This window comes from Gopherus evgoodei, chromosome 12, assembly GCF_007399415.2.
Source record: "Gopherus evgoodei ecotype Sinaloan lineage chromosome 12, rGopEvg1_v1.p, whole genome shotgun sequence".
In the NCBI taxonomy this organism is placed as follows: Eukaryota; Metazoa; Chordata; order Testudines; family Testudinidae; genus Gopherus; species Gopherus evgoodei.
The window spans coordinates 13,998,004-14,011,006 of NC_044333.1; the positions used below are offsets into that span (position 1 = coordinate 13,998,004).

Genomic DNA, 13,003 nt, shown 5'->3' on the forward strand with positions numbered 1-13,003 from the left:
TGGCCTGCTGCAGACACAGAAATGTGTCAAAGGATGACAAGAAAACAGTATTTCCCAGCCAGCTGCTCAATGCTTCATGATGTATGTTTGGCCAGCAAAAGCACTGTGCCCATCAGCCTGCAGTACTTGTGTCCCCTCAGCATACTTCACCTTATTGGATCATTAGGACCATAGCACTTAGCAATCCTACCAGAGGCTCATCACTGCTTTCTCCCAGCCCTTAGCTGTGTCCCTTTAGGATTGACCCCAGAAAGAGGTTTACATGGCCTCATGTGCAGAAGTAGGACAAGTTACACACTGAATATCTGGGTCCTTTACTTTTTCTGGTTTAGTTTTAATATCACAAAGAGATGTGTCAAATAGTGGAGTAAGTTTATATAAGCAACCTGCCACAAGATAAACTAAAATATCATGTTTAAAGAAAAAAAGGCAACATGTTTCAACAGGATGCCAGACTTTAGTATGCAGCATGGAGCTGCAAGGCACCTTTGTTGCTGAGTTATCCTGATATCTGGTGCTTGAATTCTTCATGAGGATGCAGTGTAATTACTGCCGAGTCCTACTAGCAGGTGGAACTTGTTAGCGCCACTCAGGATATCAGTGGGGTTGGAGTATTATGTCTGGACAGAGAAGTCCTGTACGAAAATCTCAGCAACAACCAAGCTTAGGGACAAAACTTAGGCTGAGCTTTATATTTAGTGGTGGCTGTTTTGAGTTTCTGCTAAATCCAAACCCACAGAGGCATTAAGTCTAGGGTATATATGGTGTGTTTAAACTTCTTGTCATCACTTTTCAAAGCTCTACATAATTCTGGCTCTCTCTACTTATTTTCCATTGTCAAGCTTTGTGTTGTCCTCCTCTCCACTCTGCTAGTGCTCCCCATTCATCCACCCTTCTTCCCGCTCATTTTCTATGCAGTCCCCTGCATGGCATGGCCTCTCTGAGCTCATCAACAGGCTCCTGACCTGTTGACATTTAAGTCTCTTAAAGAGCCACTTCTGCTGGGCTGCCTATAGTGAATTCAGTTGCCCTTTATATAAATTTTGTCTTTCTGCTTCTCTTTAGATTGAGAGTTCCTCGGAGCAGGGACCATCCTTCTTAAATGTTTTGAAAGTGTGTGGTACCCAGTGAGCACTTCCATAAATAGGTAAGAGTGCATTTTGTTTAGAGTATGATGGATTCTACATCTGCTCACAGGAATGCAGAACTTACGTAAACAGCAAGCAATATTTTACCTTGTATAGCATCTTTCATCCTAACAGAGCCCAGAACACTTTGTAAGCAACAGGATATACTAGACACCACTGAACCGCAATCAGACAGTCAACTGCCACTCTACCCAACTGTGTGTGGAGGAGTGATTCTGTCCAAGTACACAAAGGCTAACCTCTCTTCTCTTATGAAAAGATCCACGGAATCTTTAATGCTCACAAACCTACTCAACTTTTAAGAACACATGCTAGAGACTTGCACACAGCAAACTGCACTGTACTCAGAATGTCTTGAATCAACCTTGCTATGATCTGATCTGGCAGTTCTGCAAGTCTAGGTGCTCTTAACCCGAAAGTCACAAAACTAGGCCACCATTCTACATATACTATGCACTTATAAATAATGGCCTTCCAGGTGACAGCAGGTTAGATGCATTAATAAAAGAGATGGAGGTCAAGGAGCTGACATTAAGAGAAAAAACTGTCAGGGTCACCTTTGCTCTTGTTTATTGACTATACAATACCACTGACCCTTCGAACTGGAAGGGAGCTGCCTGTTGAAAAACAGCATACGATGAAAGGAGGATAAAACACGGACAATGCAGGATATTAAAAAAAAGTTGGAAGAAGGAAGTTTAAAATATAGTGTATCGGACAAATGCAGTAGTTACAGACCAACATTTTTAAAAATCACTACTTTGAATCCTATCTAAGCAGGTAGTGACTGAAAGTAATCAACATCTACCAGCTTTTCTATGGACTATGGAAAATGAGTTGGTCATCTCAAGCCAGTACTAAGTGTCTGTATAACTAATGCCATCAACCATTACAATCTGCACTAATTCAGCAGAGAATTAAGGACTTGATGGAACTACACTTGCACTGTTATCATTGGCCTAAAGGTGGAAGGTACACAGACAGTGTAAGGGTATGTCTACACTACGGGATTATTCCGATTTTACAGAAACCGTTTTTTAAAAACGGATTGTATAAAGTTGAGTGCACGCGGCCACACTAAGCACAGTAATTCAGCGGTGTGCGTCCATGTACCAAGGCTAGCATCGATTTCCGGAGCGTTGCACTGTGGGTAGCTATCCCATAGTTCCCACAGTCTCCCCCGCCCATTGGAATTCTGGGTTGAGATCCCAGGGCCTATGGGGCAAAAAACATTGTCACTGGTGCTTCTGGGTACAGCCTAATCCCTCCCTCCATGAAAGCAGTGGCAGACAACTGTTTCGCGCCTTTTTTCCTGGGTGAACTGTGCAGATGCCCTACCACAACAAGCATGGACCCTGCTGAGCTCAAGACAGCAATCATGGACGTTTTAAAGACCTCGCGCATTCTCGTGCTGTCTATGCTGAACCGGGACCTGCAAAGCCAGGCGAGGAGGAGACAACTACGGCAGCGCGGCGACGAGAGAGACGAGGACATGGACACAGAATTCTCTCAAACTGCGGGCCCCGGCGCGTTGGAGATCCTGCTGGTAACAGGAGAGGTTCTAGCCATGGAACGCCAATTTTGGGCCCGGGAAACAAGCACAGACTGGTGGGACCGCATAGTGTTGCAGGTGTGGGACGATTCCCAGTGGCTGAGAAACTTTCGCAGGCGTAAGGGCACTTTCATGGAACTTTGTGACTTGCTTTCCCCTGCCCTGAAACGCCAGAATACCAAGATGAGAGCAGCCCTCACAGTTGAGAAGCGAGTGGCAATAGCCCTCTGGAAGCTTGCAATGCCAGACAGCTACCAGTCAGTCGGGAATCAATTTGGAGTGGGAAAATCTACTGTGGGGATTGCTGTGATGCAAGTAGCCAAAGCAATCACTAAACTGCTGCTACGAAAGGTTGTGACTCTGGGAAATGTGCAGGTCATAGTGGATGGCTTTGCTGCAATGGGATTCCCTAACTTTGGTGGGGTGACAGATGGAACCCATATCCCTATCCTGGCACCAGAGCACCAGGGAAGTACATAAACCGCAAGGGGTACTTTTCAATGGTGCTGCAAGCACTGCTGGATCACAAGGGACGTTTCATCAACATCCACGTGGGATGGCCGGGAAGGGTTCATGACGCTCGTGTCTTTAGGATCACTACTCTGTTTAAACAGCTGCAGCAAGGGAATTACTTCCCAGACTAGAAAATAACAGTTGGGGATGTTGAAATGCCTGTAGTTATCCTGGGGACCCAGCCTACCCCTTGATGCCATGGCTCATGAAGCCATACACAGGCAGCCTGGACAGTAGTCACGAGCTGTTCAACTACAGGCTGAGCAAGTGCAGAATGGTGGTAGAATGTGCATTTGGCTGTTTAAAGGCGCGCTGGTGCACATTACTGACTCGCTCAGACCTCAGCCAAACCAATGTCCCCATTGTTATTGCTGCTTGCTGTGTGCTCCACAATCTCTGTGAGAGTAAGAGGGAGACCTTTATGGCGGGGTGGGAGGCTGAGGCAAATCACCTGGCCGCTGATTACTCACAGCCAGACACCTGGGCGATTAGAAGAGCACACCAGGAAGTGGTGCGCATTAGAGAAGCTTTGAAAACCAGTTTCATCACTGGCCAGGGTACAGTGTTGTTTGGTTCTCCTTGATGAAACCTAACACTCCTTGATTGACTCATTCCCTGTAAGCCACTCCACTCCTCCCTTTGAACACAGCTTGCTTTCTAAGGAAATAAAGTCACTCTAGTTTAAAAATCATGTATTCTTTATTAATTAATTATAAAAAGAGGGAGAGAACTGACAAGGTAGCCTGGGTGGGGTTTGGGAGGAGGATAGGAGGGAAGGAAAAGGCCACTAAAAAAATTTCATAATAATGAGAGCCTTTTGGTTGGGCTGTCCACTGGGGTGGAATGGGCAGGTGCAAGGAGCCTCCTCGCACGCGTTCTTACTCGTCTGGTGGGTGAGGAGGCTAAGGAACATGGTGAGGGGGTAGGGAGGTTATACAGGGGCTGCAGTGGCATTCTAAGATCCTGCTGCCGTTCCTGATGCTCCACCATACACCGGAGCATGTCAGTTTGATCATGCAGCAGCCCCAGCGTTGCATCCCGCCACCGCTGATCTTCCTGCCACCACCTCTCATCTCGAGAATCTCTCCCTCTCATCTCGAGAGTCTCTCCTCACCTTCGTCCCTCCTGTCCTCACGTTCGTCCCTCCTGTCCTCACGGTCACTGGCATCTTTCCTGTACTTTGATACCATGTCCTTCCACTCATTCAGATGAGCTCTTTCATTGCGGGTCACTTTCATGATTTCCGAGAACATTTCGTCTCACGTCTTTTTTTTTCCGCTGCCTTATCTGAGATAGCCTTCGGGACGGAGTAGGGAGGCTTGAAAAATTTGCAGCCACATGAGGGAGGGAAAAAAGGGAGAGAAGTATTTAAAAAGATACATTTTCCAGAACAATGGTTATACCCTTTCACGGTGAACAACACTATTTACCTTACATAGCACATGTGATTTCACTACAAGGTCGCATTTTGCATCTTAATATTAAGTGCCTGCGGCTCTGGTGTTAGAGATCTCACAGACACAGGTCCGCGCAGCAGAATTCGGCTTGCATGCGGCCATGGTAAGCCATTGTCTTTCGTCTTCTGCAGCCTTCATATATCCAGTGCCCTCCTTTCCCAAATAGCAAGCAAAGCCCGTTGAGTGCTGCTTCTTTCCTGTTAACATGCAGCAGCAGAAATCACCACCCCCCCATCCAATTCTCTGGGATGATCGCTTTACCCCCCCCCCACCATGTGGCTGGTAGCAGGGAAGATCCCTGCTAGCCAAATGCGAAAAAGCTCAGCGCCAATCACCACTCCCCCATTTCTCCCTGCTTGGCTACCTGCAGGGAAGTATTTCTTTTAAGCCACAGGCAAACAGCCCAGTAGGAATGGCCATCTCTGTTCCCTTAATTAAATTCCTGAATTTCAACCAGGTTACCATGAACGATATTACTCTCCTGAGGATAACACAGTTAGATAAAGAACGGATGTTGCTTGAATGCCAGCAAACACCAGGACCATACGCAGCTAGGCTTTGTCATGCAATGATACCAGATTACTTGCTACATACATGGCGTGGTCAAGTGTCCTACCATGGAGGACGGAATAAGGCTGCCCTGCCCAGAAACCTTCTGCAAAGGCTTTTGGAGTACCTCCAGGAGAGCTTCATGGAGATGTCCCTGGAGGATTTCCGCTCCATCCCCAGACATGTTAACAGACTTTTCCAGTAACTGTACTGGCCGCAAATGCATCCCAAGTCCTCAGGGCAAATTAATCATTAAAAAATGCTTGCTTTTAAACCATGTCTTATATTTACAAAGGTACATTCACCAGAGGTCACTTCCATGGCTTCATTGTTTGGGATAGTGGCATGGGATGGCTGGGAGGGTAATTCTGTGTGGCTGAGAAAAAGCTCCTGGCTGTTGGGGAGAACGGAGTGCTGTGTGCTCTTTGCAAGCTCGTCCTCCTCTCCCTCCTCCTCATCTTCCCCGTCCGCAGAATCCTCAGCTATGGCTGAGATTACCACCCCCACCTCGGAATCCACAGACAGGGGTGGGGTAGTGGTGGCAGATCCCCCTAGAATTGCATGCACCTCAGCGTAGAAGCGGCATATTTTCGGCCCTGCCCCGGACCTTCCATTTGCTTCTCTGGTTTTCTAGTAGGCTTGTCTGAGCTCCTTAACTTTCACACGGCACTGTACTGAGTCCCTGGTGTGGCCTCTCTGCATCATGGCCTTGGAAATTTTTTCAAATGTTTTTTCATTTCGTCTTTTGGAACGGAGTTCTGTTAGCACAGAATCCTCTCCCCATACAGCGATCAGATCCAGTACCTCCCGTGCAGTCCATGCTGGAGCTCTTTTTCGATTCTCCGGAGACTGCATTGTTACCTGTGCTGATGAGCTCTGCATGGTCACCTGTGCTGGTGAGCTCTCCACGCTGGCCAAACAGGAAATGAAATTCAAAGGTTTGCGGGGCTTTTCCTATCTACCTGGCCAGTGCATCCGAGTTCAGATGGCTTTCCATTGGTCACAATGGTGCATGGTGGGATACCGCCCAGAGGCCAATACCGTCGATTTGCGGCCACGCTAACCCTAATCCGACATGGCAATACCGATTTCAGTGCTACTCCCCTCATCGGGGAGGAGTACAGAAATCGGTTTTAAGATCCCTTTATATCGATATAAAGGGCTTCTTTGTGTGGACGGGTGCAGGGTTAAATCGGTTTAATGCTGCTAAATTCGGTATAAACGTGTAGTGTAGACCAGGCCTAAGATGGGGAAGCCTGCACTGCTGCTGTCTGTAGTAGAGGTCTTCAGACTCCAGGGTTAGCCAGTCCAGTATTTCCCACTAGCACTGCATCCTCTTTTGGATTTTATTTTTTCACACTTTCAGCAGAGCAATTTTCAATGGGTTCACTTTTGCCTGATAGTAAAAAAACAAGCTGTTAAACACAGCCTCAGCCTTTCTATCTCTATCCTCAGAACATGGAGGACAAATGTGTATTTCTACATATCACACAAGCATAAACACTAACATTAAAATGCTTGTGTGACTTTTCTCTTAAATAACTAAAAGTAGAATGATCTGCACAAAAATTAATAAAGGACTGCAATATGCTTCTAATGTGTATAACTGTTAGGAGGAGTCCATGGGATCTAATTATTTGTAAAGCTACTCATTTATTTTTGATTGTTCCAAAAGTTGAAAAGTTAACTGTATTATGTTTACAAATCTTCACTAGGCTATTAAATAAAAACTGAAATTTGTTTGCATTACACACCACAGGACTCAGGGGAAGTTAATATATACCCATTCAAAACAATTGTGCAGAAAATAGTGGTGTTGTACAGGGCTTAGGCTTTGACCTGCTTAACTTCATTCATAGAATGCACAATCCGTCACGTACAAAAACACAGAGGAAAATGTGAGGTGTTGGTAAGTACCACTGTTAGTGAGAAACTCTGCTAATTATTACACCAAATAACCATAGTTAACAGGCCAGAGCTGTGAGAGGGGCATGTTTCGGGGCATTAAATGGCTGCCTTGGATGGAGATGAATATATTACACTATGCCCTTTAACAATAAAACAATTTTCCTGACATCTAGAAATCCATGCAGCTGTAGCGGCATAGGGGAAAGACTCAAGACTTCACTTTGCGTACAATGATGTTTTAGTGCCATCTAGTGACTACACTTTAACGTGATTGTCTCTAAAGACTTACAGTACAAGTAAAGTTCAAAAGCTGTGGCATCTATATGGAACTGAAAAGTAAACCCACGCCCACCATTTACAGGGAGAATTCAGGCAGAGGTAGGACATGCTGAGACAGTTCTCTCCCTTCCGTGTTTCTGAAACATAAAACACCTGTTCAAGTGCATATTTAATAAAATGAAATACACGTGTTTTTACTGCAACTTTCCCTTACAAGCAACACAAGATAGAGGGCTTGCAGAAATGGACAAAGTCTACATTAAAAACTACAAGAAGCTCAAAAATGAATAGATTTTATTTGATTAATGTTAATGAAATATTTTATCAAATTAATCTACTTGAAAATTTTCATCCCGCTGTTTTCTCTTGCTAGGATATGTAGCAAAACTACAGATTCTGACAATGACTGATCTTGCACAAGGTATTCTTCTGAAGTGAAACCTGAATGAAGACATGGGAGGAAAAAACAAAAACAGCTCAAAGGCCACATTACTACTACTACTCGGTGCACTTCACAAACCAGGAATTTAGCAACTTTCAGTCTCAAAATTAGATCAGTTTGAAGATATCAGTAATGAGTTCAAATACCTAAGTGTTAGAAAATTAGAACAACATCCAGAGAATGCTATTTCAAAAACAAAAACATTTAAAATATAAATTCCAAACACACACATGAATTTAAAGGTACACAGGGCCAAACTCACCAAACTAATGCAGAGAAGTCCAAATTACACCTCTCTGCACCAGTTAAACACTTGAATCTCAGGAGAGATTAATCTCAGCAGGCTGCAGTCAGTATTTAAATCAATGCCCTCAGTAGGGTTTCTGTTTGGGTGGGCAACTTCCCTCCATGGATCTTCCTTAGAACTCAACTGAAGAAGCATCTGAGGGTTCATATTCTCTGCATCATTCCTCCTACTCTTCAGTGTATTATGATCCCTTGCATCTCTCTTTCCTATTGCTACAAGTGAGGTTGCAACCATTTTCTGTCACCACAACCCTATGGTGTTTCTGCTACTGACTACAGCCTATGTATACACTTACTTTGCAGTGGAACTATTCTAACCAACATTGCAAAATGGCTGAAATATATAGAAAAAGAGTCCTTACACTGGGAGAGAATTGAACTAACATCAAGGAAACAATCATTTTCCGAACATAGTTGCACCGTAACTTACAGACTAGCTTTTACAGGAGGAAGATGATACTGAATATATTGAACTGATAATCAAACATAAAATTGCACATTCAGAATGTTAGATATCGGTCACTAAACTTATCTTATTGCCTACAAGCTCCTTGAGTATGCAGTCTACAGAGTCTAGTAAGGAGTCTACAAACTCCTTTCGTAAGCCCATCACTTTGATGTCTTTTCCTCTGCTCATCTCTGGGATCTAGTTTCTGCCCCCTTCACTCCACAGAAAGAACAAGTGGCCTCCTCCTGGCTGAGTGTAAAGGTATCTCCTCTATTCTCATTCTCCTCAGTCAATATTCTGTTTTTGACACAAATTATTTTTCCTTCCTCCTTGGGTTCTTGCGATTCTGTGACTGCCTGTTTCTCCTTTTTTCTTTCAATCTTTTTCAACATCTCCAGTGGTGAGTCCTCTTCCTCCCCTCTCCCACACTCTGTTCATAACATTGTCCTGAGATTTCTTCCCTCTTCCTTCTACACTTTGTCTCTGGGTGTACCTTTTGGGAGGTCCTTTGGATGTAGGACCTCATGCAGTACTATGGCATCAACTACAACCTCTATGCAGATAAATTCTGTGATGTTGCACCCTATAATGTTTGATAAAAATATGCTTATGAGTGTAAATATGACATAAGTGAAATATGTTTTATGCTAGATATGCTATGTAACATATCTTTGCAAAGGTTATGTTCTTCTGCATGTATTTATCCTATTTGGATGCATCTATCATTTTTATATATGAAGTTATGAGCATTAGCTCTATGTTTGCATTTGAAGTGTTTGCTGTAGAAAGCACCTAAGGCAGATTTGGTCAACATAGTGTGAAGGGTTTATTCAAGTAATTGGAAGTACTTGGCTAACAATGAACCTTGACAGACACCAATCCACATCTGAGCTTTCCTGGGAACCTCCTGTAAAGAACTGAGTCATGCATGAACATGTGACTTGCCCATCTGACTCCAAAACTCCATCTTGGAGCTGGATACTGCATAGAAAAGGAGGAGGGGTTTCCACCCACAAGAGAAAGTCTATTTAAGCCCTTGGGAAACCCCTCCATTTTGTCTTCAGCTGGCACAAAGATAGCCTCTCCATCCCAAGGAGATGCCTGAAAGAAACCAGAACAAAGGACAATAACTACAGGGATGTGAGGGGAAGAGGAGGAGGAGGAGGAAATCCAGCCTGTAAAAGAGGCTTATTGGAACATCTGTGAGGGTGAGATTTACCTGCATTTAGTTTTTACTGTATTAGGCTTAGACTTGCGTGTTTTATTTTATTTTGCTTGGTAATTTACTTTGTTCCGTCTGTTATTACTTGGAACTTCTTAAATCCTACTTTTTGTACTTAATAAAAATCACTTTTTACTTATTAATTAACCCAGAGTAAGTATTAATACGAGGGAGGGGGGGGGAAGAGAGAGAGAACAGCTGTGCATCTCTCTCTATCAGTGTTATAGAAGGTGAACAATTTATGAGTTTACCCCATAAAAGGTTTATACAAGGTAAAACAGATTTATTTGGGGTTTGGACCCCATTGGGAGCTGGGTATCTGAGTGTTGGAGACAGGAGCACTTCTTAAGCTGTTTTCAGTGATGCCTGTGGCTTGTGGGGGACGTGGTTCAGACCTGAATCTGTGTTTGCAGCAGACAAGCGTGTCTGGCTCGAACAAGGGAAGGCATTGAAGGTGGCAGGAAAAACAGGCTCAGAGGTAGTCCCGGCGTATCACGTGGCAGTCCCAAAGGGGTTTCTGTGATCCAACCCGTCACAACTTCCATACCTATCTTGCTGGTTTAGACTGGTCTTGCCAGTATCTCCTTTTAGATGTGTCATTCTCAGCAGTTGAACCATGAGGTAGGGAATAGCAGTGTTCCACCAAGTTCCACCCATAAACCAAGAGCTGCCCATTTGAGACACCAAAATGAGAGTAAAAGATGTGAAGATATTCATATAATTTCCCCTTCTCGTGGACTTTAAGCAACAGTTAAATAATTAAACAATGCTGATATTGAAATCCTCAGTATGGCTCAGCAAACACTCTACTGATATGAGTAGTAACTGTAGCAGTGGGAGGAGGAGGAATCCAAAGACCCAACTGGGCTTGGGGATCTGGGCATCGTGAAAAACATACAAAGAGAGTGAATCCCTGCCCTGAAAGGTTTACAATATCAACGACAGTTCACACCCCTTAGAGCTATTGTTCAGGCTGTCTGAAAACTTTGGCATACATAACTGCATTGGTTTACACCTTGCAGATAAACTAAAAGGCTTTTTTTTTTTAATACATAAAGGCTAGAGCCTTAGGTTGACTCTACACTAGCATTTTTGCTGGTATGAAAAAAACACCTCCCTGACTGACATAAGTTGCACCAAGAGAAAAGCCAGTGTAGAGATGCTCTGCCGCTGACACAGCTACCACCACTCATTGGGGATGGTTTAATTATGGCAGCGGGAGAGCTCTCCCCTGCCGGCATGGACCGGCTACACAGGTGACCTTACAGCTGCACAGATGCAGTGGTAGCATAAACATAGCCTTACATTTCTTTGCTGCTTTTTTTCCATGGAAGCTTGAATTCCAGAATACAAGATAATAGTCTCTAGAGGAGTAACATATCACCTTACCAATTTGGAACCTACTGCCTTCCAACTTCAATAAAATTCCATTTAAAAATGTTGTCCAGTGGAAAACCATCAAGTTTAGAGGGTGTGTATGTGTATGAAAGCACCTGCACCTATGTGCGGACTGTATTGGGTGTGCCTAATTTCAACTGTCAGCTCATTGAGACAGGGACCAAAGGTTAAATCATGGCCCACTGTAGTCAACAGGAGTTTCTCCATTGGTTTCAATGGGGATAGGATTTCACCCAGGTCTTGTCCCATATTTGTCAAACCCTAAATACACTGGTAGTGCACAATTAATAATAGTTCACAACCGTAATTTTTCAAACAAACAGTCTTTGAGGCATGCTGAGTGAGCTGCTTGAACAACAATGAACACATACACTCAAATAACTATCCACACCCTGACATCTGGGTGCAATGCAAACCAATGATCCAACTGCAGAGTGATGTGGAGCTTGCAGGGGTGGCTGTGCTTCTTCTTATGTTGTGCTATTATGTGAACACATTACATGAGTCTTAATAGTGACTGACATTTTAGTACTCAGTTACCCTGCTGATGGGCATTTTCTACATAGAACGATACACTAGCAGAAGAAATTTAACAGCATGAAGTGGGCATTGTGGACAGTTTGATCTAAGGGTTTGAGCACGAGCTGGGAGCCAGGCCGGGCTGGACACCAGGAGATTAGAGTCCAAGACAGGCCAGAAGACCAATCATCAGGTGTCAGGAAGCCAGCAGAGCCAGGTTCCCAGGAGATCAGAGTCAGGTGATGCAGGGGAGGCAGTCCTAAGCAGTTGCATGGACAACTTCCTATTCCTCTGCTTGGTTTCAATGGAATCAAGGAATCAATCAGAACCCCTGATAATCCCATTAGAGGATGAGTAATATCAATCTTCAACCCTAAAATATTAAACTATTATTGCAGGAGAACACTAAATTCTACCATCCTGTCCATGGCACTGGAATCTTCTATCAAATCAGAGAGTATTAGGAAACATTATGCTGGCCCAGATTGACTGCTCTGTAACATATCCTGCAAGATTTAAAAGTGGATGATTCAGTCAACTCCTGCAGACTTTACAGTTAAAAGGAATTTTAAAATTTTAAAGTGAGAAAAAAGTTGTACCTGAAGACTAACAAAGGAAGGAAAATAGCCTTATAAATAATGTATATAAATATTATGTACACAGTCAGGGAGCTACACTTGGCAAGGGAAATGTTAGGCAAAATTTATCACCATCAACTAAGGCTCAATGGAATTAAAATACAACAACAAAAACCCACAAACAAACAAAAAACCTAGTGAGGCTCTGCATGAGCATTAGTCATGATCATTGCAGGATCAGGGCCTTGAGGATTAATTTTTTCTCTTAGGGATAGCTGAAGTACCTGCTTTAATTGCAGAGATAAATTGTATATCTGCATCAAATACAGTTCAAAGGAGGTGATGGGGCAAAAGATTTTCTATTTGCAGTCAAATTTCCACCCTGAGAGCCAGATTAAAGGAATACGACTTTGTGGATTAAATCTTTCATTGTATTAGACAAATAGTTCTACATAGTGGCTAGATATCGCATGATTGGAAATCCCTAAGAAATACACTATTTGTAACAGCAAGAACAACTGGAGAAGTATCACCCATTGGGAGGCACACTGTAACTGTAAGTCTGGAAACCTTCATTACAAATATACTTTAGATGCTTAATCAATATCATGCCTTAGGACCTAGGATGCTACCATAAAATCAATATTGTCTCTATTTTAAGCAGCACAACAATGGGATTATTTT

The 13,003-nt window shown here is 43.5% G+C and overlaps 1 protein-coding gene and 1 long non-coding RNA gene across 11 annotated transcripts in view; one reads left to right on the forward strand and one right to left on the reverse strand.

The window, feature by feature from the left end:
- Positions 1-9,546, forward strand: part of LOC115660635 — a 32,691-nt gene extending 23,145 nt beyond the window's left edge. The window contains exons 3-4 of the long non-coding RNA XR_004002861.1: positions 1,066-1,147; positions 7,780-9,546. This is a non-coding gene — a long non-coding RNA (uncharacterized LOC115660635). The remainder of the gene's footprint in view (positions 1-1,065; positions 1,148-7,779) is intronic.
- The window catches only part of FTO (FTO alpha-ketoglutarate dependent dioxygenase), a 335,810-nt gene that overhangs the window by 285,291 nt on the left and 37,516 nt on the right, over positions 1-13,003 (reverse strand). The window lies entirely within an intron of this gene.